Raw genomic sequence first — 27022 nt, 5'->3', positions numbered from 1 at the left:
TGTGGTTAACTGAAACCATTAAAAGCAATATCATGGATAAGAGGGGAGTCTGCTGTATAAGATTTTTTTGGTTAAAGCATAATTAATATTACTGTAGCATGAGACTTTTATATTGATCATGAAATAGAAATAAGAGCACTATTTTTTTACTCACTTCTAAAACATTATTTAAATAAACCATGTTATCTGTAATAATTCTATATTATTTACACTGAAAGAAAACTAACAAATCACCCTGTGGATCTTAAAATGTTTTCTGACAATAATAATGGTGCCTCTATAATTGTTATTTCTTTGAAGATCACGTTGTTTTCTGGGAATTCCATTCAGTTTCTCTGGTTCTGTGATAAAAATTACCATCAATTAGGATTAGGGCTAAATGAAGATAAATATAAAGATTAGTATTAAGATTAAGAATAGCTTTGGAAATAGTAAATACAGGTTTTAGATAGATCATATTTCAAATCCTGACTCCACTGGTATTGGCTTTGTAAACTTAGACCCAGTTACTTATTCTCTTTAACCCTTAGTTCCCTCATTTGTAAAATAAACTGTTGCCATCTAACTCACGGAATAGTTGAGAAAATTAAATAAAATAAATAAGTAAAACGTTCACAGTCATTGTAATGTCACAGATCTTATACCATTTACTTTTTCTTGCCTGAGAATCTTGGACAAGTACAATCAGGAACTGCTACTTTAACCACCTGTTGTTGGATTTTGATGTCTTTCCTAATCTTTGCCTATATTAGACTCTCATAAACTATCCCCATGCCCTCTCCCCACTCCTCTCCATATGAAACATTAATGACATTGATTTACAAGCTATACTGATATCAGACCAACTGATACATCAACTGGTGTGAACTGACTCCTAGCTTTCAGGATACCAGTGCTAAACATTTAATACTCATTAAAGCAATTGCTTTGCATTATTTAGGACTCTATCATTCCTTTTTAGTATCTTAAAGTTTTTAGTCATTTTTACTCAGAGAAAAGGATATGTGTCCAGCCTAAGTCATGAGTACTTTATTTGACAGAAAATGTGTTACTATCTTTGACAGAATAAATAAAAAATGTGGGATGCTATACAAAGTTGGCACACACCATTCTCCAGAAATTGCCCAAATTACTGACAGTGAGGGATCAATGGTTGGTGGGGGAGGGGTACAGTGAGGTTGTGAAAAGACTGCTTGTATAGCACTTTAGGCTCCTACTAAAGGAATACTAAGAATTGTCTTATTATTTCAATATTGTGTAATATGTTTCCAAAAGCCCATCTGGAACATTATTTTGATTTGTATTCCTTTAGAATCAACTTCGATTTACAGTACTATCTTCTATCATTTTATATTGTTATAAAAGTGAATCAAAAAGTGGCAAATTGTAGATTTCTCTTGGTATTAAAGGAGGAAAAAAAGAAGAAAAAGAAGGTAGCAATGACAAGGAAGGAGAAGCAGGAATGAATCTGAGCCCAAGTGTTTAGGACCACATTGTAGTTTCAACAGTATCTAGGTGTATTTACTCTATGAAAATATTTTTAATTCATTAATTTTTAAATTATTTTTAATGAAATCAAAGTTAAAAGGAAGAGAGACATGGGGTTCTAGATGTGTTTCATCTATTTGTATTATGAAGTTAAATTCTTGATCACTTATTTTTTTCTTAACTTTCCTTCACTTGTCCTCTAGGCTGGGAAAATATATGTTACTGTGCAATACTGCCCATCTTAAAACCCTTTTTAAAATACCTATACATTAGAGGAATTAATTTCTAAAGGGAGGAGTAAAAATTCTTGTCATAAATGCACTATATCTGACACAGTATTTTCTTATTGAGAGAACATTTTTCTAACTACTGTGCATCAAGGTTTTCAGTTTTCCCATTTTGTTCTCTATGTACTCTATTCTTGCATATAAACCTACTAGCATCCTTAATTTTTAGCAAGCAACCTAAAATCCAGACTAAAAAGCCATGCTATACTGTAAGCCTGAGTTTTTAATATTGCGAAATGCATTTAAATTAGCACAAGACTATATTTTTCTAATAGTTTTGCAAACACATCATTCTTTTTCTTACCCATAGGTCATTTGTTTTTCAATCTTAACTACCAAGAAGATGACTAAGACTTTAAAGGATTCTGAGATTTGAGAACAAATATCACACATCATGTGGTTTTTGTACATAATATATTTATTTATATTAAGCATAATTTTTTCTGGCTCTATTACCTGCTTTTTTTTTTAACTACAGAGAACTAGACAGAGGTAGAGAGTCTGTTTAAATCATATGTACTAGCAGTGTCACAGATAGCTGACAAAATAGCAATGGATAAAATAAAAAACATACTCAAATGTACAGATTAGAAAATTTACAAAAAAAATTATTGAACCTTTGCAAGTCAGCTTCTGGGTTCTGTTGGACATGTTGCTTCATGTATGTAAGTTCTCCTGTGAGACTTCAGAAGATACTTTCTTTGATAGCATCACTATGCAAACATATTATCTTCCCTTCAAATTACAAAAGTGATAAAATAGTATTATGTTAATAGTACAGAAACTTTAAGACCACTAGATAGTTCTAGATAATCCTCATATATTCATTGTAAATACAATATTTTCTGAGAATCTTGCATGGACAGCAAACACTTGTCTGGTGTTAAGCATGCCACCGTGGACAAGACAATCCTAACCTGGAGGAGCAAAAGTCTGTATATGACCCTGGGTTCATACTAATATTCATACTGAATGTCCATTTGCCCACTTAAAAATATTAAATGTGGTAAAATAGATGGAATTTTGTAGCATATAGGAGAGGCTCAATCAGTTCTTTGCTACTTGATTCAAGTCACTTTTCCGTTTAGTCTTTGCAACAACCAACCCAGTGAGGTGAAAATTACCATCATCCATATTGACCTTCATAATTTAATTCTCTTGAGCTCAAATTCATTAACTGTAAACTGAGTATATAAATACCTCATGAATGAGATTATTGTGAAGATTCAAGAAAAAAATTATATGCGCAATACATAGTACATAGCTTGCATTGAGTATTCTCTTTTCTAGTTTTTCAAATACATATTTCCAGAGAATCAGATGAAAGAGCCAAAATATCATGGTGAGTTATCTTTTGTTTGCTTTTTAGAGTTTAGGTATTCTGTTATTCTCATAATTTAAGCATTATTTACTTTTTTACAACTTAATGCAAAATAATTTCGTAGTATACTAATGGGAGTGTTGTACTAGAACGTATATAGTCAGTGGTGCCAGGATTTTATTTTATGGATTATTATTAAATAAATTCATTTTATTGCATTGGAATTCTGTAAAGCAGAATTATAATTCACATTCAAGCTCCATATCTCCTTAACGTTTGCCCCCGTATCCAAAGTCCTATAAGACATATACCGCCTTAGTCCTATAAGACATATACCGCCTTAGACTCTTCACGACTTCTTTTGGCTTTTGCTCTTTTCCAGTTTTTAGAGTATCTAATTTGGAGGCAGAGTTCAAGATGAGGTCAGTATGTGTAGTGAAGTCAGACCTTCAAGAGCAAGCAGGTTCAGGAATAGTATGGAGGAGAATTCAATGGTTTTTCCGTGAAGAGTTAGGTGAGCCGGGCAGTGGTCATCGACCAGGCACTAACTAGGAGCAGCAGGTCAGGAAACAAGTAACAAGTATCCACCTACTGGCAAATAGATTTTGGAGAGAGAATTTCAGTTCCTATGAGGATCAGTGGGACTAAGATAAATTTTAGTTTTAAGGTCTTTTGACTACTTGGTAATATTTCTAGAAATAAAAAGACAGACTTGTATATTAACAGTGATTTGGTTAATATAACAAATGCAGTGATTTGGTTAATATAACTGAAATAATTAACTGAAAATCAGTTAATATAACTGAAAAGGCATTTGTCATGATGAGTAAGACAAGAATTTGTTTGAACAGAGCCGAAAATTGTCATGGAGCAAATAATAAGAGTGAAATTAAAACAATAGGAAATCTAGTTTATCAGCTACTTGTTTCTGAGTTCTGAACATGTGTCTCACAAAGAGATATAAAATGTAGTAAAACTTTTAGTATTCAGAAATTTATAATATACTTTAGAAATAATTGTTTTTCATTATAAACAGGTAAAATAATTTTTAAAAGCTTCTAAGTATTTTTTGCGATGAATTGTTTTCGCTTGAGATATATGACATCTGGTACATTATGTGAACTAAGGTTAAAGAGCAATTTGTTGTTCATCTCTTAAAAGTAATCCTTCCAGTTTAAAATTTTCCCAATAGTTTTTTACTTACATACTATAAACCTGAACAGCATTGAGAGAAATTGATAATTATAGTCTCCTTTGTAATTTGCCTTGTAAAATAGTCTCATTAACATTCACTCTGGGTACCCTGTCTGGTTTGCTAATTCTTTTCAATGAGAACACTTTGGCTGAGTTTTGTTATTATTCAAAATTTATGCCTCCCAGCAACTTTTTCCATGAGGAGTGAAGTAGTGATAACACAAGAGAAAAGGAAACCATTAATGTGAAATCCATATACAATGTTGCTCTTTTTTCCCTTGGTGGGAAGAGTAGTTTTATATTCCTGAAACTAGTATTCACATTAAAATTTTCTTTGTAACCTGGTGACAATATTAAGGATTTAAATTGTGGTGTATAATTTAGTCTCATTTAATATATCTTAAGCTTCACTCTATGCTTTACTAATATTTTAGTCCTCTTTGAAAAGCCTTTCTTTTATTTTACTATGTGAAGAGTTGTATAACTGGTGCTGTACAGGATAAAATGTTTTGTGTTTAAGAAAGAGGACTGTCATACACAGAGATCATGTGTACTTTTTTACATCACCGTGACAGGTCAAGTTTTCTCCCTTATCTCCTTTACTTTATACATTTCCATGTTGCACTACTTCACTGTTTTGCTTCTGGAGTTAGCTTTATGACAAATCATGTTCACTCATGATTTAAGTAGCTACTTAACAGCACTTCAGCAATTTCAGAGGAGTGCTGTCTCCTCACAGATTGTAGAAAATGGTTCTTGTTTCCATAGTTCTGGAAGCTCCTAAGCTAAGCTTGTGATGAGAAAAAGATAGAGCAGAAAGAGTCAAACATTATTTTGAATAAATGCCCATGAACAATGAATACGTGAATCATAGCATGTATATGTAATAAAACCAATGATCTTTCATAATGGAAGAAGTAGTTTCCTCAAAATGAATCGTCGTTCCAAATTATTTCTTATATTTTTACAGGCATTCCTCGAATTAGGAGCTTTAGATTAACAGATATTTTATATATTTATATGTCCAGTTTGTATTATGCATATCAGAAAAAAAAAAGATTTTTATGGGTCTTCGTGGTGACAGTTTGAGATGGAGAGAAAAAGATGATCCTGATATCAAGGTCTATATCACCTGGCAGTTTCTCACAGAACTTCTAAAAGAGTCATCTGTCTGTATTCTGGAAAGTTAATCAGTCAGAATGGAGCAAACTTCTCACAGGAGACTTATAGTAGACTTTAGAAAGCCCAAATTTCTCTTTTGGTGTCCTCTCGAAATCTTTTATTTGTTCCTCTTCCTCCTCATAAATGTCTTTAATACATTTGGAAGAAATATACTACCATGCCCCTAAGACAGAAACCATGAAGAGAACAGAGATACTCAGAAAAGTCTGGTATGACTATAAATGAGGCAACCGAGTAAAAAAGTAACTCTTGGATTAGAGGTAGAAATAAATGACTAGGCCAAGGAGTTTGGCCAACCTTTATAATTATATTTGTGTTGAATTTTGGCCTCAGCATTACCAGCATATGACTTCAAGTTATTTTAGTTTGCTCATCTGTAAAATGGCAATAGTAATAATACTTACTTTAAATAGTTGATGTGGTGTTTGAATAGCATAATGTATGTAAAGCACTTAACACAGTACCTACTATAACATGAACACTCAAAAATTACCATCTGAATGAAGTGTACTAACAAATGCTAGTTTGAGAAACAAAAAGTCTAAGGATAAAAATGAAAGGGAAGAAAACACATGGGGAACATAGAATGTGGAAATACTAATATGCTGAGCTGAGCTTTTAAAGATAAATATGCTATCTGGCACACAAGGATACAGGGCCTTCCAGATTTAAGGGTCATCATGAACAGAGAGAATAGCTCACTTGTAAGAAATTCTATGGTGTGGGTAGAAAACTACAAAATGATTATTACTCAAGGAGTGTACTATGCAAGGCAGGGAAGGTGAGAGATGTTACTTCAGAACTAAGTAAAGGCTATCTCAAGAAGGTAGTAATTTTTTATGTTAGTAGTTTGCATCTGTCCCTATGGACAGTAGAATGACATCAATGGGTTATAATCAAGAGAAAAATATGGCCTATTCTCTGTGACTGTTATGAGAGCAAAAATTTAAATACTAAACGCATTAATCTTGTTACAGTCCCATCTTAAAGCACTTTAGTTGTGCTACTCTTTTTTCTTTTGCTCTTTCTTTCTTTCTTTCTTTCTTTCTTTCTTTCTTTCTTTCTTTCTTTCTCTCTCTCTCTCTCTCTCTCTCTCTCTCTCTCACTCTCTCTCACTCTCTTTCTTTCTTTTGCTTTATGTTTATATGTTTGGAGTTCAAGCTATGGACTCAGCTAGTTGGGGATGTTGTTAATGGGCTATTTTTTTTTTTTTATTTAAATTCACTTTGGTATTTATACCCATATTTTCCCTCCTTGATTCCTGACTTTAATTGCATCCTACACTTAAGCATTGTTTTTGATTTCTGTCTTGGTTGTTTGTCATTTAATAGTGAACCCCTTTTGGTTGCTTTTTAAATGAGCATAACTTTTTTGTAAGCCCATTAGAGGAAGGGTAGATTTGTCCTCATTGTCATCATACAAGTGTTTAGATAGGAAATCATGCTAATGTTCAAATTACTTTGTAAATCAATTTTTCTTATAAAATATATTGGATTTTTATTAAAAAAATGTATTCACTTATATCAACAGTGTTTGTCTGGTAGGAAGAAAATAGAACTACCTTAATCCTACAATATACATCAGCAGACACACAATACTTATATTCTAGAAAAATTATGAACTCAGAACCACTTCAAATGTTAATGTTTTTTGTCCCTAAATCAATGCATCCCATCTCATATTCTCTTTCTGTGGCAAGCATGATGATTTCCTATACACCAAACAGAAGGGAAATTTAATTTTAAAGTTAAGAGATGGAAAAGCAATAAAGCTAGTGAAGGGGTCTGAAAGTATACTAGAAACATCAAGGATAAGATCAAGATAATTTGGGGATATCTTTAGTGTTTGTTCTTAATACCAATGGTTGCATTCTGAAATTCAGCTAAGGGAGCTAAAAGGTATCAAAAATGTTTCACATTTTGTTCTAGTAGATGTTTAAGTAGCATTTTTTGGTTAACTCATTTATCTAAACCTCTTTCATCTGTATTAAAATTGTCCCGAAGGAAAAAAAAAAAGAAGTTTTAGAAATGTTTGTGATCCTTTATTTTGGAGGGAAATACATTTTCTATGATTTCTGTCAAGTACAAAAACCTATTTAAAGGAATGAGCTTTGAATTGATTCTTTTTGCTGTAATGCTTGCCACACTTGCATTTTTATCTCATTCAGTTCAAGTGTCTTATCTTGGTGTTTCATGGTCAAAAATCTATACAAATCATATATGTACCAAAAACCATTAGAGCACCTACTTTTGTTATAGACTTCCTCAAGACCAGTTTTGACATGTTCTATTATGAGCCTATTTCCAGCTCTTGGTCTACCTTAGTCATTTCAGTCCTTTAATTTCACCAATCCAACCATGAACGCAGACAGACTACAGGAGAACTATAGCAAAAATTAAAGGCATGGGTCAATATTCAATATCTGTGTGGTTCTGCAGAGCCATCTGAAGAATTTTTAAAGATGGCATTAATCAGAAAAACAACTCTAACGTCACTAGCATTCTGCATAGAATTATGAAGCTGCTTTTAAAATGTTCCATGGGCTCTGAAAGTGGTTGCCAAAGAGGAGTTCCAAAAAACAACTTGAACAACAAGACATTAATGAAATAAAGGGCTCAATAAACATTTGAATGAATATAGTCTAGTGTTAACAGAAAATCTGGTATTCTATCTATCTATCTATCTATCTATCTATCTATCTATCTATCTATCATCTATCTATCTTTCTCTTTTTTAATTAAATGTATTGAGGTGACATTGGTTAATAAAATTATATAATTTTTAAGTGTACAATTCAATATTGTGTGTATATTGCACTATGTGTTCAACAGCCCAAAGTTAAATTTCTTTCCATCATTTTTAAAGAATGTGAATTGGACCACTTTGCTCATTTTTAAAAATATTTCAAAAAAATTTTTTATAATCTATGTAGCGATTTTTAACTTTTTAAAAGTAAATATCTCTAAAAACAAAGAGACAAACGTGACATTTATTTGCCTCAGAATTAAAAATGAACCTGAATATTTTATTCAGTTCAAAATTTAAAAGATGGTATTCAGAATTTTCTTACGAAGCAGAACCAAAAAAACTGCGCCATGTTTATTCTCTATATTTTAATACTACACTGATATTACCTTGCCAACAGTCATCCACTCATCCCTTTTACACATCCAAAAATTATTAATTAAATACTGCTATACAATACAAATAAAATTCTATTACTTCACTGTTTCATCTTTTTATATGAATGTTTCCCAATAAATGTAATTTCTAGAGTGCAAAATTTTTAAAAATTCACTCTCATATCCCTAATTACTACTATAGTGCTTAGAACATAGAACATACTGAGAAAATGTTGAATTAATAAAACCACCTGTTAGAAACCATTTATAAAGGTTTATGGCACATTAGATATTGCCCTTTGAGTACTTATTTCAGTATCATCCTTTCAAATCTACTATGTGAATTTTTATAGCAGCCATTGATCTTAAATGCAAATCCAAACTCACCTCAATTTTATATATTTGTTATATATTTTGGTTTTCTAAGTTTTACACAGTAAAGTTCAAAAGTCCATGTCTTACGCGAGACATGTAAGACCTCTGGTTGTCTTATATCATTTTTTTCGATTTGAATCATACTGTTTCCTGTCATTCCATTATATTATATTACATTTTGTTTCATAACTCTGGGCATTCCCACATGCTCTTATATTTTGCCTAAAATTTTTTTTCTGTCTCTCAGACATAGTAAATTCCTACTCATTCTTTGAGACCCATACCAGGTATTTCCATGTTTATGAAAGCTTCTTTGATCCTGGTTGTAACCACTTTACCTTGTATGCATTCAATTTGACTAATTTATTCTTCTATTAGGCTACTCTTTAAACCATATTCCAAGGAAAAGAGTTCTGTAGGATACTAACAAGTGTTATATCATTGGGAAAGGGAGTAGGGAAAATTCTTTCATCTGAAACAAATAAACAAAAAATTGTACATTAAATAAAATTTTTTTCCCAGGAAGTCTGAGCCTTTTCAGTTCTTATATTCACTGTGAATCTTCAAAGGTAGACTATATAATACACAGTGTTTCCCATATATAGTTTTCTATGGAACTAATTTTTCACATAATACTGAACATCCCATAGGACTCAAGTATTCTTCTAATTGTAGTTTGTGAAAACTTTGTTCTATCATTTTACATATTGTGATTAGAGAATCCTTAGAGCATCTGGGCTTCTTGACATCTGGGTCTGTATGCTATGTATCATTTATTACTCTTTACATAGTAAAAGGTTCATTTTAATCCCTTTAATCCTATTAAATTTATGTTTTGATAGGAAGTGAAATTTCTATCAACTTGCTAGAGAAATCCTATGCAAGTAATTGGAGGACGATTCAGTTGGTTGCAACTATAGAAAGTGCTACAGAGAAATCCAGAGGGATATGAGATGATATAACAGACAAACCTGATCTAGTCTAGGAGGTCAGGGAAGATTTCTGAGTCCTGAAGAATAACAGACAGACGAGGAGAGCTTGGCAGTGGGGTGAGGATGGTGAGGGCAGATTATTCAAGAAAGAAAGAGAACATCTACAGAGGTCCTTAGATGGGAAAGGATTATGGCACTTTGTAGAAAAATAAAAGCTAACCAGTGTGAATGCAGTACAGAGAGTGAGAGAGATAATAGAAAGGAGATTGACTCATAAGTGGCCTTCTTACAGACCACCTACTAATTTTAGATTTTAGCCTAAAAGGAATGGGAACAAAGAGGCTTGCTTGCTTATTTGTATTTGTCTATTTGTTTTAATTAGAAATGAACAATAATCAGGTTTGTACTGTTAAAATATTTTTATGGTTGCTCTTTCGGGAATGGACTAGAAAACAGCACAAGAGGATAAAGGAATGCCAGTTAAGAGGTTTTTGCAGGGGTGAAAGAGAAAGATAATAGTGCCTTGAAGCAGATAATGATCAAAAGAACAGAGGCAAGTGAATGGAATCAAGAGAAGTTTAGAAAATAGAATTGGCAAGACTTAGTAAATTGATTGAATGAGGTGATGAGAAAAAAACAAAAAGCCGTGTCTTGTCCAACTGGGTGGATGTTAATTAAATAGTTGCCCAAGATCAAACAACTAACAAGTGTTAAAGATTTGGACCTTGTTCAAAATTTGTGCACTTAATATTAGGCTCTTCTGCAACCCAGCTTAAAATAGTCAAGTGTTCCAGTGTTTGAAGTTCTACAATACAAATTTTACAATATAAATCCTACAATATAAATGTTTAGACATGTGTGACAACCTACTGGAGAGATATGTGCAATGCAAAATGGACTATGGAGCAGATTTATGTTCTGTCATTCCAAATTTGCTGCATTTAAATAAGAGTAGCTTCAGTTTATGGCTATGCCACCCTGAACAATTCTGATTCTGTCTGATCTCGGAAGCTAAGCAGGGTTGGGCTTGGTTAGTACTTGGATGGGAGACCACCTAGGAAGACCAGGTGCAATAGGCGTAAAAAATAAAAAAAATAAGGGATTGTAAACTGATAGGTTCTTGCAATCTATGAGGTCAACCAAGTGCTGCCTCACCTAAAAAAAAAAAAAATAGTTTCAAGATATGTGGTTCTGTCACTTATGTTTCATTCTATAACCTGGTGATAGCAACAACAACAATAATAAGGTTATTTAAGGTAAAATTAAAATTAAACATTCTCTAGGATCCTTGGATAACAGAAAAACATTTTCCCAAATCGCAAAATCATACTTTTATATGTAATTTTCTATCTCATTGTCTTATTGAATAATACTAAAATTTGGATATGTGTTCTCAAATACTATGCAACCATTTGAGAAGATCAGAAGAATTAATTATATCTGAGATCAAGTAGAATCTCTCCTTTTTTTGAATACAAAAACCTTTACTAATATTAAGTAGCAAATCATAACTCAAAATTTTGGTCTTTTCCCTTTTGGGTTAAAAGTTAATCATGAATAGACTATTAGTCACAGGATTTCATCTTTAAAATATTGCCACCAAGAGGGTGCGCAAAAAGAGGGGTGCACTTTTCCCCTGCTGTACATCCTTAAATTTGTATTTAAGATTTACTTTAAAATGTATAATTTATTTTCTTCCACAGTTTTGAATACTATTTCTTATGCAATGTATTATATTTTTAGATGTAATTGTACATGGACACTACATGCTTTATTGAGATGAAACAAAGGGAGTGATAAAATGTATGTAATTATTTTAAATGTTTATTGAGTACCACAGATGGTAACATAGTTTTGTCTCCTTCCCAAGCCTACTACTGTGTATATAGTTATCTCTCCAGTTTATTTCTTTTCCAACAGAGGCATATCAAAATGGTGCCAGAATATACTGGATCTGTGGAGGACTAGCTAGATCTATGGCTTTAATTGCAATCTTCAATATGGTCAGGATGAGGTGCAGGGACCATGCATTTCTATCCCTGGGGAACATTGGGAAGAATATGGCAAATATCATGTGAAAATTAGTAAGTCATTTTGTGGAACAGAAACTTCATCATCCCTATGGACAAGAGTTAAGTGAATAAAGAACTAATGATAGCTTCTGAAAGTAAAAGCTAAGAAGCAGCATTTTTAGAAAATATATTATTATTGACTTAACTGTGGTGGATTGGTTAAGAGCACCGACTGTGAACCCTGACTTCCAGTGCCATTGCTTATGGCTCTGTGACTTTCACCAGGTTACTAAATTTAAATGAGTTGGGAAGCTTAAATGACATGACCCATAAAGCTTTTAGTATGGTGGCTGGCACATGGTTATTACTAGAGAAATGTTAGCTGTTACTATCATTATTGTTACTGTAGTGGTCTTCTCTAGCCAGGCCCTTTAATAAGTGCAGTGATGGGCACCTAGTAGAAGAAGCAGAGTAGCTGATACAAGACCACATCCTCTTTTTCTTGTTTTACCATTTTCACTTTCTCTCTCATATACACACCCATTGTGCATATTTGACTTAATTAGAATACCATTTATTCCTCTTCTACTTGTGCATATATTATGGTTCATATAATATTATAAATGATGTAGTCCTTTAAAGCTTATCAGTACATGTATGTTGGGGTCTCACCTTTAGAAATCCTCAGTTTGTAAGAAAAAAACAAAACATTGTTTAGGCTAATAATTTTAATATCAAGTATATTGAAAGTATATACTGTTTAATGAAGTTCCACCAAAGGAAGAAAATTCTCTATCACATGATTTATATGTGTCCATAACCATGGGATTATAATCTCAGCTAAGGAAAGATCATGAATTATAATGAGAATATATATTACTAACAAAAATCCATATAAGTGCTGATAGTGTTAAGGTTATAACAAAAATATATAGATGGGTCTAATTACTAAGGAGAGGACCCTGGCTCATGTGAACATAGCCTTTTGGTTGCCTTTGCAAGGAAAATCTGTATTTAAAGAAAAAAAAATAATGTGAATGTGTCTAATTAAAACATTTGCTGTTCAGGCTCTAAAAACAGGGAGCCGATGACGATGTGAAGAAAAGGAAACCCTAGGTGCACTTTGGGTGGGAATGTAAATTGGTACAGCCATTATGGAAAACACAGTGTGGAGTTTCCTCAAAAACTTAAAAAACAGAGCTATCATATGACCCAGCAATCTAGCTTCTGGGCATATATCCAAAGGGAATGAAATCACTATCTTGAAGAGGTATCTGCACTCCTGTGTTCAGGAAATGTCTCAGAGATACCAGGGGAAAAGAAAGAGGCTATAGAATTTACATAAGTCAAATAGAAAGAGATTCACTTACAAAGGCATTGCAAGTGGCAGAAAAAAATTATAAACAATAAAACAATAATAAAATGAACTAATCACTGGAAAATTTGAAGTATATTCCCAATAGAAAATAGATGAAGTGAGGGGTGTCAGAGTTCAAAGAAGTCAGAGATAATTAACACAATCTTAAATACAATAAGAAATAACTGTCTAATTTTTGCAGCCACAGACACTTCTAGAGAGTTACTTTCTTCCAATAAATCTCAAATGATAACTTGAATAATAAGTGATTTTCTTCTTTAATAAAAAAATGAATAGTTTACACTTCATAAAGGGAAACAGATCAATAGGATAATATTTTCTCCTTTGTTAGAGAAGAGAATATTTAGGGAAAGCATAGTAACTTTAATTACATGATAAAAATGGAGAAATCAATGTTCTATACCTTTGTAAGTTCCCTGTCTTCTCTCAGTGGATAGTGACTACACCACTTGCGTCAGAAATAACTTGGGAAATTTGACCTCTAACCACCAAATCAAACTCTCTAGAGACACAGAGGAATCTGAATTTTCAATAAGTGTCCTAGGTAAATTTGATCTTCACTGAAGTTGAGAACATATAATATAAACTGTGAGCTAAAATCCATCAAATGTTAGCAAAATGATAGTTTTCACACTTTATTTTAAGCAAAAGCCTTCTTTCTTTAACTGAAAATTTGTCAGATATATAAACTTCCTGTAGAGAAGTATGGGCAATACACCACAAAAAGGGCAATGAGTTTATAATACTGTTCATGTATTTAGACTTTTTGTGGCATACCTATAGGTCATTTTTATTCAAATTGTTTTCATATATTCTGAGTTAATATATGAACTGGGAAAATCTTAAAATACCTTGTTCTCATTTGCATAACCGATAGAAATAAAACATTCTTGTTAATCACTGAGGCATATGTGGTATGTTTCAGCTGATTAATTTTGTTTTAATGTGATCCTTATTTTTTTTCTACATCCATAGAGTCATAATTGAAACAGAAGAACATTCTCTGAGATATTTATGTCCTTTAATTATTATATCCAAAAGTAAATTACTCTTGATTTTAGAGTTTTTGTTTTTCTTGTTTTTCTCCTATGGTATTTCTAAAAAACACCTTCAACTTAAAATGCTCTAGAAGGTTTAAGAAGACAAAAAAAAAACAAAAAACAAACAAAAAAACAAAATAGGAAGCACTCATGTGACCAATAGCATGGGGACATCAGAGGAAAGTAATGTTCCAGCCTCATAATTTAGGGATTTGCTTTTCCAGAGTGAGACTATTTCCAAATTCCTCTGAGGATCTGTAGGACATTTTTCTAGAGCATGCTTTTAGAAATGCCCTTGTTCCACTGAAAGAATGTCTACTGCTTTGTTTAATCACACTATTTACACATTCTTTTTTGTATCTTTGACTTATGGAATATAAAATAATCATGTAAGTATACATATTTGATATTCCAAAAATTTCTTATCCCACATATACTCATTCACAAAATGCTCCTTAGTATATTTTGTCTCTCTAAAAGAAAATAATAAAAATTAGGGTTTTGAGGAAAACAAAGTGTCATTCTGTAGAAATAAGATATTAGTGGCATAAGTTAGTCCCTAGAGGATTGTATCAGTTAATAATGGGCTCTGTTATGCTATGGTAACCATAAAAAAAAATCTGAGTCTGAAAACAACTAAAACTCATTACTTGCCGATGACATGTACCCATCCAGTTATACTCAGTTAGGATCCTGTGTGTCAGAAAAGCCACTGTCTGGGACATTGCTCAGCCTCACAGCAGGGGGGAAATAGCAATACAAATCATATATTGAATCTTAAAGTTTCCTACCAGAAGTGGTACATATTGTTAAACAAAGCAAGTTAAATGAACATACCATGTGACTACAATGGGCAGGGAAATGCAATGATGCCATATGCCAAGGTGAACCACAAATATTTGGTAAATAGCATGATAACTACAACAGGATCCTGGCTTATTAGGCATTTGTCTGATATTTTCCTTTCTTTTTACTTTTCCAGACATTAAAATTATTTTCCCTTCTGGACTTTCTGAAATACAAGGTAAAGGTATTAGGCTTTGATAATCTGCAATGGCAGGTTATCAATAGAAGATTTATATGCTTAAATTATCATTATTACTTATCAATATCTGGTTTGGGAGAGAAAAACACTAGTTAGATGACATCATGTTTTAATAACTGTAGAGATTACTATGATGAAGAGTGGATCATCATGAAAGCCCTAGGCCTTTGGTAAAATGAGAAAAAGGTAAAATTAGATTATTGGAACCAATGCCAACATGTCCAACTTTATAATTATGCCCATATTTCTTGTGATTCTTGTATGAAAATACAGTATTACTTGGTCTTTTGTTGTATTGTTTTTCTCTTGAGTCTGATATCTCATTCTCCAAAGAGAGAATTGTTTCATGCATAAAAGTGGAAGGTACATACTCATTATAATCCTGTAAATTGGGAATGAAGATCAAGGGATAGACATATAAGCTTGCATTTCAGCAACCAGTCTACATTGTGTGCCTTTCATTACATTCTCATTTTATATTTAGTTTATTAGTCTTTTTTAGAAATGAGGTGAAATGGAATGACAATTGTGCATCAGACTTCATGGTTGAACTCATCAAAATTTTTGCAGAAAAACCCCTCTGGTATCTCAATTAGCATTTTCTTACACTTGAAAGACATAGACTTGTAGTTTTTGCTCGTTTAGGAGTTTTCTATGTATCAAAGCACAAAACCCTTCTTGGGTATAATATCCCTACAATAGACATCATATATTTGATTTTAGGTTATACAGTTCTAAAATTTCTAGATCATGAAATTATAAAACAGTTAAAAGTGACTTATGCTAAACAAGAATTAATTTACTTTAGAATAAAATTAAAGTTTTCCCTTTCTCTCTTTAATTCATTGCCTTCAGAGCTTATGCCCTGCAGAATTTTGTTTCTAGCACCCATTATTTCTTCAATGATTTTGCTTTAGTATCTGTACATTGAATGCTTTATATTTTTTGCTAAAAAAAAATCTATGTATTATATGTTCCTTTTTTCAAAAACTTAAATCTGCCAAAGAATGTGGGCACTTATAAACAAGTATAATTTTTTTCAAGTTAGTGTAAGTGTGAAAATAAAAAATGTAAAGGTTATGTCGGCTCAAGAGAGAGCATGAAATAGTTGAAGCTAGCCATATATTCTTTGTAGGTTAAACCAATGATTATTTTCTCGTTTTTCTTTTTTTGGTACTAATGTTTTATTCTTAACAGAACATTTGCATAGAATAAAAAGGTCAATAAACATTTCAAAAAAAGTTAGGGAATAGTGGATATTCAAACAATGAAAAGAAGTAGAGAATAAAATGAAGGAGGGTTTAAATGATGGAATAGAAAGGGGAGAAAAGAGAAATATTCATATCTGATTGTTTTAGCCTTCTCATTTGAAGAAAATGAGATGATAATTTTGGACCAGAAAGCAGAAGAAATAAGACATTTATGGAGAATGTTAAAAACAAAATACCTCTAGCTTGATAGAAGCCATATGCAGGAAGGAAAAAAAAAATGGCTCCTCAAGTCTTTAATCAAAATTTCTCTATTCGCCCTTAGAAATATATCTTAAATCTGTTTCCTTCTTTTCATCAGTACAGTCTTAGGCTTAATGAGATCTATCTCCTCTTGCTGGGTCATAAAACCTTACATAAAGGGGCCATTTTTAATTCACTTGTTTTTCTGGTTCAGAACAATACTTGCCATATAGAAGATTTGCGAATATTATCTGGGGAATGACTAAGAAAAGAGCTTTAGAGACTAGTCTCTACATCCAGTCTCCTATGATAGCTGGGAGGGGAGGAGAGAGATTACTAGCTTGGAGTTTTTAAATTTAGGAATCTGTCTGCAAGGTCATGTATTATATATTTTCCCAACTCTCAGTTTTATGCAATGACATTATTTCACCAAACCATTCTACCTCTTACCTATTCTACCTCCTTTCAATCCAGTGGTTTTTCAAAGATATGATATCTGTATTGAATGCTAAAAAGTCATGTCTGAGAATACTAAATTGTTATGTTTAGTCTTTCTGAGACCAGATTTTTTTCAAGAGAACCTAAGATAGCGATAAAAATACATATTCTTATTGGGTAATATAGGATCATTTCCCATCTATTCCAATTTTCTCTAGAAATTACAATATTTCATACAGCATTTGCTTTCTATGAATGAAATCGTGATTAATTTTTGGTATATTTGGCTAATAATAAATTGAAAGTGTAGTTAAGCTGAAGTCAATATTTTATCTGCAATGTTCTATTATGAAAATTAATCAGAATTAAATACAAATATCAAAATCCTTTATCTTAAAAGTGCAATTAATATAGTCAAAGTGTATCACATAACATTTTTCTACTCTAATTTCATGATTAATGTAACCATAAATGCAAAGATAATGGAGACAGAATTCAAGTCTGAAAGCATTCAAACTGTCCTTTATTAGTTCTGAAACTACAATCATATCAACTCATGTGAATAAATTTATTTTTTTTTACATTCAAATTGCCACAAAATCATTCACAATTAATCTGAAATGGAAACTATTATATTTGCTTCTTTGAGCAGTGACAATAAAAGTTTTGCTTTGTGATTCTTCCATCATCAGTTCCTTTTTTTTTGTCATCAGTTCCTTTTTTCTTAAAATTGCATTTGAAATGCTATTATTTCGTGTATGGTAATAAATATTTTGTTACTTTACAAATTAAATTGACATAGATTAGGACAGAATAATTTATTGAAATCCAATACAATTTTAGCTTAAAGGTTGTCTTTTAATGTCAAAGTGGGTATTTAGTAAAATTCAATAAATAAATTTTGAGAAGTTTGACCCATAACTAAATTATCTTCCTCCCAGTACTAGTTTCTTTTTAAAAATATGACAAACTATTGTATACCTTCTTTATCATCATTGAAGGTCTGTACCATGTCTCATCTGTGTTACCTCTGACCTCTCTCAGGCAGAGCTCATTACCTTTTTTCCTATAACCCTTCAGTATTTTATATATTACATTCACATTATAGTAGATTCACATTATGTTATGGTTATTTCACATTATAGCACATTTTCATTATATTATGGTTACATTACATTATAATCACTTGCTCTTTCTTTCTCCCTCTCTTTCTTTCTTCAGTAATTTTGTGCTAGACACTAGGCAGATTATAGGGAAATACAGACAAATTAATTTGGATTTTAACTCAGTTTAGGAAGATGTTATATGGGATTGACTAACACTTAGATGACTTGCAATGATTCCTGACTCTTAGTAATTATGCCTTTGTGTAATTTCTTCCCTTTAAGTGCGGGCTAGCTAAACTTAGTGACTCACTTCTAATGTTATAGATGTGATGGGATATCACTTTTGAGATTAGGTTATTAAAAAGACTGGATTCTGCCTTCAAGCTTCTCTCTTTTTCTTGGATCACTTGTACTGGGGTAAGCAAGTTGCCATGTTGTAAGAAGCCCACTGGAGAGGCCCAGTAGTATAGTTGACACCTTGATCATAACCTTGAGCCGGAACCACCTACTATCTGTGAGAAAAAGAACACTAGTTGTTTTAAGCTTTTAAGTTTTAGGGCAATTTGTTCCCCAGAAATAGATCATTAAGTGATATTGAATGTAAACAAACCCATTTATTATAACAGTATGCTAAAGTCCTCTATAGAATAATTTGGGGAAACAAAAAAACTCAGATCTATTATGACCTAGTGACACAGAAGTCTTTTGAGTTCAAATTTTAAAAACAAGGAGACTTTTCTCTAGGAAAATGATGTTGGAATGAGATGTAAATTTTTCCAGGAAAGGGGAGTTGTACAAATTGAGGCTCTGAGATGTGGAACAGTATGGCACATCAAGTAAACTGTAAGTACTTTGTCATCCTTGTGTACTGTACCAGAACATAGGATGCAATATGTAATACACATTTTGTATGCCATACTAGCTAGCAAGTTTGAATTTTTTTTCTCTGGGCTCTGAGATGATAAATTGAAAACATAGTCGCTGGCTTTCACTCACCTCATTCACATGGCTGACACTCTGAGGACGGCCCTCTTTTTTCAAGCCTGCAAGCAAACAAAATCTTTTTCTACAATGTGCTCGAGGCAGATGTTATCAATCAGTCAACAAGCATTGGAATGAACGATATACATTTGAGACTTGGACAGTTACAATAAACTATCTAAAATCACACACACACACACGCACACACACACACACACACACACAGAGTAGAAAACCATCCTTCCTCCTCTCTCATCTTGAGAATTACTTGGGGTCCTTTCTGGTAGTTTTTGATAATTTGATATGTATATTAAACTCATTTGAGCAATTTGAAGATATATCTAACTCATTGTTGAAGGTACTTTAAGGGTTTGCAAAATCAGTAATTCAATACATATTTGTAGAATTGAACTACAAATCTTGTTATACCCTATCTAGACTATCCTCAATTTCTTGATTCTCTCTATCTCTCAACTTAAATGCATTAATTCAGGTACAATTCAATGCCATAGCAGCTGCTTTGGTAAGGTTAAGAAGCCACGAAGAACAGACTGAGAAATGAAAAAGTTGAACCATTTTAGTGGTGGTGGGATAATAATTAACTAGTTTTGTGTAAGAATTTGAAGATTATTTTTACCACTAATTTCTACTCTAAAGCTAAACAATTCTCTGCATTATTGCAAATTTCTAGCATTTCAGGGTTCTTAATTGAAAAAGATTGGAACATTGACCTAATGAACATCCCCATATAATGTCATCAGTTACGCAGAGCGCCATATTGTTAGTTTGCCACTATATATTAAACCTCATCCACCAAAGAATAATTTTCATCTGATTCACGACCCAAGAGAATACCTTTGACACTAACATATTACTCTTAGTCCATAGTGAAAAGAAGAAATGACTTTATTTTCACTCTATCACATTTTTTTTTCTTTAACATTTAAATCTCCTGTGAGTTTTTTGGAAGAAACAAGTCCAGGATATACAACATATTCTTAATGCACAGCACCTTTGCAGTGTGCTCTGCAAGGTTACAGAGGCAGGATAATAGCAAATTACTCTACTTCTATCTCATTTTTCTTAATCAGATAAAAGTGCTAAACCAGCATTAAGAACTTACTGAGCTGTTAAGATGAATTATTTAGAATAGTGCTGTTTCCATTTTTTACTTCTATGATACAATTGTCAAAAAGTATGTAAGTAAACAGTATGTTTTATGTCAACCAAAGTTATTTAGCAAGTTAGAGAGTTAAGGCAAGATAAAGAATCATATTTTCTCCAGATACCTGTTCATATTCTCAGATTGCCTTTTGATTACAAGGATAACAGAACAGAACAAGGATGTACTAATAATTTACTTAAAGCTACTTTACAGTCTCCCTATAGGCAGTAGATATTAATTTTACTAGTATACAGCTGAGGGACCATGTCCTTGGAAAATTCAAGTAAGTTGTCAAAAGTCATTCATAAGTGACGTAATTGGTTTCAAATCCACATCTGATTCAAAAGTTTGTGCTCCTTCTACTATAGCCAATGACAATTACGTTTGAGTCTACCATGACCCTGATGAAAAGTAGAGTTAAGCTTTATAATAGCCTCACTGCTCTGATTAGAGTTGAATAAATCACCCATTTTGAGTCAATTGAGGTTGATGGCTAGAAACCCCATTGCATTGCCAAGTAGTTGATAAGGTTCAGTTGTGTTGATCAGATGACTTTCTCAGCAATTAACCATTCTGATGAACCAGAGAATTGATTAGACATGAAAATAACCTAATTTTAGAAAATGAAAACAGTCTTAAACAACCCTATATTTTCCTTCTTCTATGGAGAAGAAACTGTTCTGCTCTATCAACCAGAGGGTGAAAGCAGACAAGATCTCCATGTTTCCCTTGCTTATAATTCACATCATGATTTTCTTAACCACTTTTGTCAAAGCTTGCCCAAAGAATCCTATCAAATATCAAAAACCCTTGCTCCTGATCCCGAGATAAAATATGAAAACCAAATAGATGGCTGTTTTGTTTATCGTTCTGTGAAATTACATTATTAGGAGAGATATCATTTTAAATTAGGAAGTAATGCATGGCTATAACTGGTTTCAACCTGCTACCTTTTTATGATTAAGGAATATTTTGCAATGTTAAAAAAGTCCTGGGGAAATGATCGTATATGTTTTACGCTGTTCCTGTCTTGTGTGTACTGACTGTATTACACATACGGAGTCTGTGCAAAGAAAACATAGATGTGATATTGTTTGGGGAAATGCAGAACAAAGTCTAGAATATATTACAGTAATTACCTTGGATTGATTTTACATTCACTTAAAAATCTATAGAATAAGATCGTAATATTCTTTGGCATAAGGCAATTTTAGCATAGAAATTGAAAGCAGGCTTTAAGAATGAGACAAAACTTTTCAAAATCTATCTCTGTTGCTTATTAGTTGTATGAATTTAAGCAAATAACTTAACAGCCTCAGTTTTTTCATATGTAAAAATAAAGTTTATTATCTTATAGGGTTATGGAGAGCATATACGTCAATTGCAAAGCACATAATGGGTGTTCCATAAATAATAGTAGCTCTGTGCTTGAGTGGTAAAGTGACTTTATTTATTTGTGCTGACTTACATATCTCTTAATAAGGAATGTGTATGATAGCAGATAGGCTAGATAACTTGTAAGAAACCCTTCAAGTTTTCTGCTCTCCACTTATAGCAGAACCCCGGAAATAGAGGAGCTCTTAATGAGTTTGTTCTCTCCTCCAGACTACATTTTTTGGTGTTTTAATAGTATAGTATCTGGCATACAGGAAGGATTGATGTATATATTTTTAAATAAAAAAATAGAAAATATAAGAAGATTTCTTTAAAATCCAAAGCATCTGAGAGGTAAGGAACCAGAGAGCAGGTTTTTAAAAATGCCTCTCAAGTGCTAAGTGCCAGTCTTCATTTATGTATCATGATTTGTGACAGCTAAAAAGACTGATGATAGACATGACTATTCTTGACCTCACTCTCCTCAACATGGAGTATACTTTGACATATCATTGAAAGTCTTTGCTAGTTAATATTGTTGGGCTGGATGATGGCAAGAGACAGAATCTAAACTCCCTTGTTGCTGTCCTTTGTCCCCAAATTCTAGAACTGAATGAACAAAATTGTCCCTCATCTACATTTTGTAGATCCTTCGATCATGCAGTGTTCTCAGAGCTTTACTCATTTTTGTTCTATTTTTCAGAGAAAATTAACTAAATATTAAATTAAATAAATCATTCAAATAAAAAATAAATGAAAGCAAGGGTCTCAAACTTATTGACAAGAAAAATAAAAATCAAATTAAATATACTAAATTGGTCAAATAAATACATTTTATATTAATAAAGACTTCAATCTCCAGTTAGACCCCAATATCAGGAAAATTTTACACCAGATAACATAATAGAGAAATATATAAAATAACTCTCTAAGTAATATAAGTTCCCAGTTTTTATTCAGTATTTATTGAGGCCATACTACATAAAAATAACAGGCATTCATTCTATTCATTCAATTCACCACTTTAGCTATGGTGAATTGCTTTCCTATTTCCTGATGGTACTCTCTGTCACCACCAAGCCATTACTACATACTTTTTTCCCCTTCCATTTAATTTACAAGCCTCATATTAAATGTTCTTTTTTTTTTCCTGGAAAATGTTCTTGAATCCTCTAATTCCATGGTAAGAGTTCTCCCTATATGATCTCAAAGCATTTTATTCTTCATAGCATATATGAGGTAATACAGTAATCATTACATATACTAGTCAGTGTTCCCAACTAGATACAGTGATGAGGGAAGCTGTTCTGTTTAAAATTTTTGTATCATCGGCCACTAGTATAGTATCTGGTTTATAGTAGATGCTCAACAAATATTTGTTGAATAAATGGATGAATCAATGAGATGAAAATTTAATGACATTGCCCTCTGAAAGATACTAATATTTCAGAGATGGCTAGAGTAAAAGTGAGAGAGATAGAGAGAGGATACCTTTAAAAAGAGGTTCAATAAAAATCTGATCCTCAAGCTATTGAAGAAAGGAAGAAGTTACATCTGAGCTGGATCTTGATTGTTAAAGAGGAGTTTGACAGGTAGGTGATGGTCTGTGCTCTTCTTGTTGCTAATAAAAACATAAATTCTACAGGAATGACAGCAAGGAAAAGATGCTTGGTCCAATTTTCCTTCATTCAGACACCCTCAGACTATATCTATTTAGCCTCATCCTTTTGGATGGAACTTAAAATTCCATTTTAGCCCTGTGCTTCTCAGGAGCAGCCTCTCTGTACTCAGCTTTTAAAACAAAAAGCAAAGGATATAAAAAATATCATCGCAATATATTTTACATTTAAAAACTTCTATCGACAGTGCTCCCTTCAAACTAATAAACAATAAAACGAAACTTTTTTTTTTTTCCAGCAATGGTTAATAGAGTTGTGCTGTTTCATGTAAAATATTTCCCATCTTTTCCACCTTCCAAAATAGTATTTTGTAAGTGTAACTGTTGATTCACTGAACTTAGTTTTATTTTGAAACATCAACAAAAAAGTTATTTCTTTTTGGATATATGAGATCAGTCCTGGTATTATAATTCCCATGTAAACTTCAAATGACAGTTTTTTAATCAACTAGGCAGTTACTTACTTTCTAGAAATATAGAGTAGATAGAATTTATTCTTCAATTTCAAAACTGTCACCTACCTCATTTTTAGTACACCTCATACACTGTTGTAATTGCCATCTCAATTTAATGTACAATTGTGGTCATTTTCCACAGTTACATTTTAAAAATTAAGAACATGTAGTCTTAATCCATGAATTGTTGTTAACTTTTTTTGTGTATTTTCTATCTAGTTATCTATCCGCTATTTTATGCAAATGAATATCCACATGTATCACATGTTTTAAGATGAATTACGTGTTTCATACATAGCAATGTAAGGTAGGAACTTTTATTTTGAAGGAAGTTTTATCTAGCTTTGTAAAAAAGTTATTAATAAGTTAAATTGTTATTATTATATTATAGCATGCATTTATATTAATCTTTCATTTAACCTTCATACTAGCAAAAAGAAGAAATTCGTTTTAAGTAGTTGATTTCAGTGATATGGTTCAAAATATCTTAAATATGTTCAACTTCAAAACAAATGACTATCTCCTTTGAAGCGAAGCAAATTATAGTTATAGATGAATTTAATCTTGAAATGAAAATATGTCTTAAGTGGATCTCAAAAAGAAGCAGGCTGAATAGGCATTGAAAAAGAAAGTAATTTATCTGCATTTAACAATACAAAAAAAAAAAACATAATCGGACTCTATAGAAATTGTTCTTTGAAGGAGTTCCTGTTTTAACTTCTCTGGATAGCCCTCATGTTGTGAAAATATATTTGATTAGCTTAGGTTGTAGGCAATGAGTGCACTAACCATTAAGACATTGCTCCTTAGAGAAGATGTCTTAGAAGATAAGATCTCTGATTTTATTGTTCTGAATCATTAAACACAATGTTCCTTTTGATTTGATTCTGACTAGAAAAGTGACTAACCTCTATTCCAAAAAATAGGACAATAAAAAGGCTATCATGTTGGATATCACCCATATCAATGCGAGCACATGATGGAAACCTTCCAGATCATGATAAAAGGAAAAAAGACCTGCAGTATGGAGTAGTATTGAGAGCATGTTAAACAGCTTCTTTCACATAATAAACTCTATATGAGTTTTTTTCATTGTAAAGATACATAATATAAAGACATTTAAAGAAAAAGAGTTGTGAATGGTAAAGGAGTTGAAATAATATAGTAATTATATATTAATCAAAAACATCAGTGGCACTACAATGTGCTAGAAATTTTAAAAATAAAAATCCATTGAATAGCTACTACATGTGAAACATTAAACATATTATTTTCTCCTCACTACAGCTCTATAAAATATTATTATCTTTATTTTATAAAGAAAAAAAATGGAGAAATTTACTAATCTAAGATCAAAGAACTAATATGTGATAGATTGGGTTCAAAAAAAGGTCTGTGTAATACTAGGACCTGACCATTTAACTACTTCTTATATAATCCCAGTCCTTACATGTGGAACTCATTTACATGATTATAGGTGCCAGAGCCAGCCGGCTAAAGTCGAACAGCACCAGAGAGGCGGAGTGAGGATTAAAGAAAAAACAGAGAGAAGAGATAGAGTAGGGAGGGCCCCCGGTTAATACTGATCTGCCCCTAACTGATCCACCCTGAGTTTATTTAGCAAAGACCTCTAAGTATACAAACAATCACTGAAACCTTGTAGCTATCTTAACATGCTCTTTCCCATGGTCAAAGAACCTTCAGTTTCTCTCCCCCAAGCCAAACTCTGCAAAACTCCCAGTTTTACTGGCAGTTAATATTGCCTCAAAACGGCTCCCGACATATAGGTAAATGTAGAGCCTGAGAATGTAAAAGAGAAATCCAGCCTGCTTGTAATAATTGGGATACCAGATGAAATTACGTTATGGTGCAAAAAATATAGTAATTAATGTATTATTACATGAATTATTAAAATGACATGGAGTTAAGTGTCAGTTGTTTATTGCTTCATAAAATAATATCCTAAAATGTTGTAGCTTAAAAGAAACTACCATTAATTTAGTTTATAATTCTTCTGGGATGCTCTTTTGATCATGGCTGGGATCTGCTGGTTTTAGTGGATTTAATCACATATGTGTAGTCAGTTGGTGTGTAAATGGGGTGGGTGGGGTGACTGGTCCCAGATGATATCGATCCATTTCTGACAATTGTCTGGCTATGGGTTAAGGGGCCTTTTTTTTCTTACACTTGGTCTCTTCTACAGCCTGGTCTTATTCACATAGTGGCAGCCGTCTAACTGGTCTTGAGGTCTACAGTCAGGATTTGCACAACTTCACTTCCTTCACCTTCTTTTAGACAAAGGAATTTACAAGGGCAGCTCAGTTTTCCCCTTTTAGTAATCTATCTAGCTTATATAGAATTGATACTACCAAGTGGCTTAATTTCCTCATAAGTTAGCATGGTAGACAATGTTTAAAAAAGGAAAGCAAGCAATGAAAATTAGTGACAGGAGTCCATAAAACCAGCCTTAACATTACTACTAAAGATATGGGAAAGAGAGCTCCTCCTCCGCCAGAGGCAATTCATGATGTTTCCTTTGAAGTCTAACAGAGAAATAGGGCAGTCGATACACCTGCCTCTGAAATTAATGTTTGGAAGACAGTTGGGAAAAAAAAAAAAAAAAACACGTTACATAATTTTGGTGAATTTTATCCCAAAAAGTAGAAAATAACTAAATATTCTACATCTTCTTTGCCCAAGCCAAGAAGAACAAATTATTAAGCACTTAAATTTTGATCAAGTTAGATTAGTCCTCTAAAATATACGTTTATTAAAAATAGTAATAATAAAGTAGAAGAAAATGAAGTATTGCCTAATTCAAACTTCTTCACACATGGTTGTTTTATAAATATGCATAATTATCATAAGATTTATCCCTTTTCGGAATTATCTTAGAGACTTTTAAATCATGTCACTAGGCATCTGAAAATTGTATTCTAAAATAAGTGTCAGGTAATTTTATGATAGGTAGCATCATTACTTGATTTAATTGTCAAAA

The 27022-nt window shown here is 32.3% G+C and overlaps 1 protein-coding gene and 1 pseudogene across 18 annotated transcripts in view; both read left to right on the top strand.

Annotated features, from left to right (window-relative positions):
* The window catches only part of LINGO2 (leucine rich repeat and Ig domain containing 2), a 1061594-nt gene that overhangs the window by 633161 nt on the left and 401411 nt on the right, over window positions 1-27022 (top strand). The gene's annotated exons all lie outside the window — the stretch shown is intronic.
* Window positions 10862-10980, top strand: LOC118601494 (annotated as a pseudogene).

This window comes from Rousettus aegyptiacus, unplaced genomic scaffold, assembly GCF_014176215.1.
Source record: "Rousettus aegyptiacus isolate mRouAeg1 unplaced genomic scaffold, mRouAeg1.p scaffold_m13_p_3, whole genome shotgun sequence".
Lineage (NCBI taxonomy): Eukaryota > Metazoa > Chordata > Mammalia > Chiroptera > Pteropodidae > Rousettus > Rousettus aegyptiacus.
Note: the sequence above shows the minus strand (reverse complement) of the source record. Positions and strands in the feature narration are given on the sequence as shown.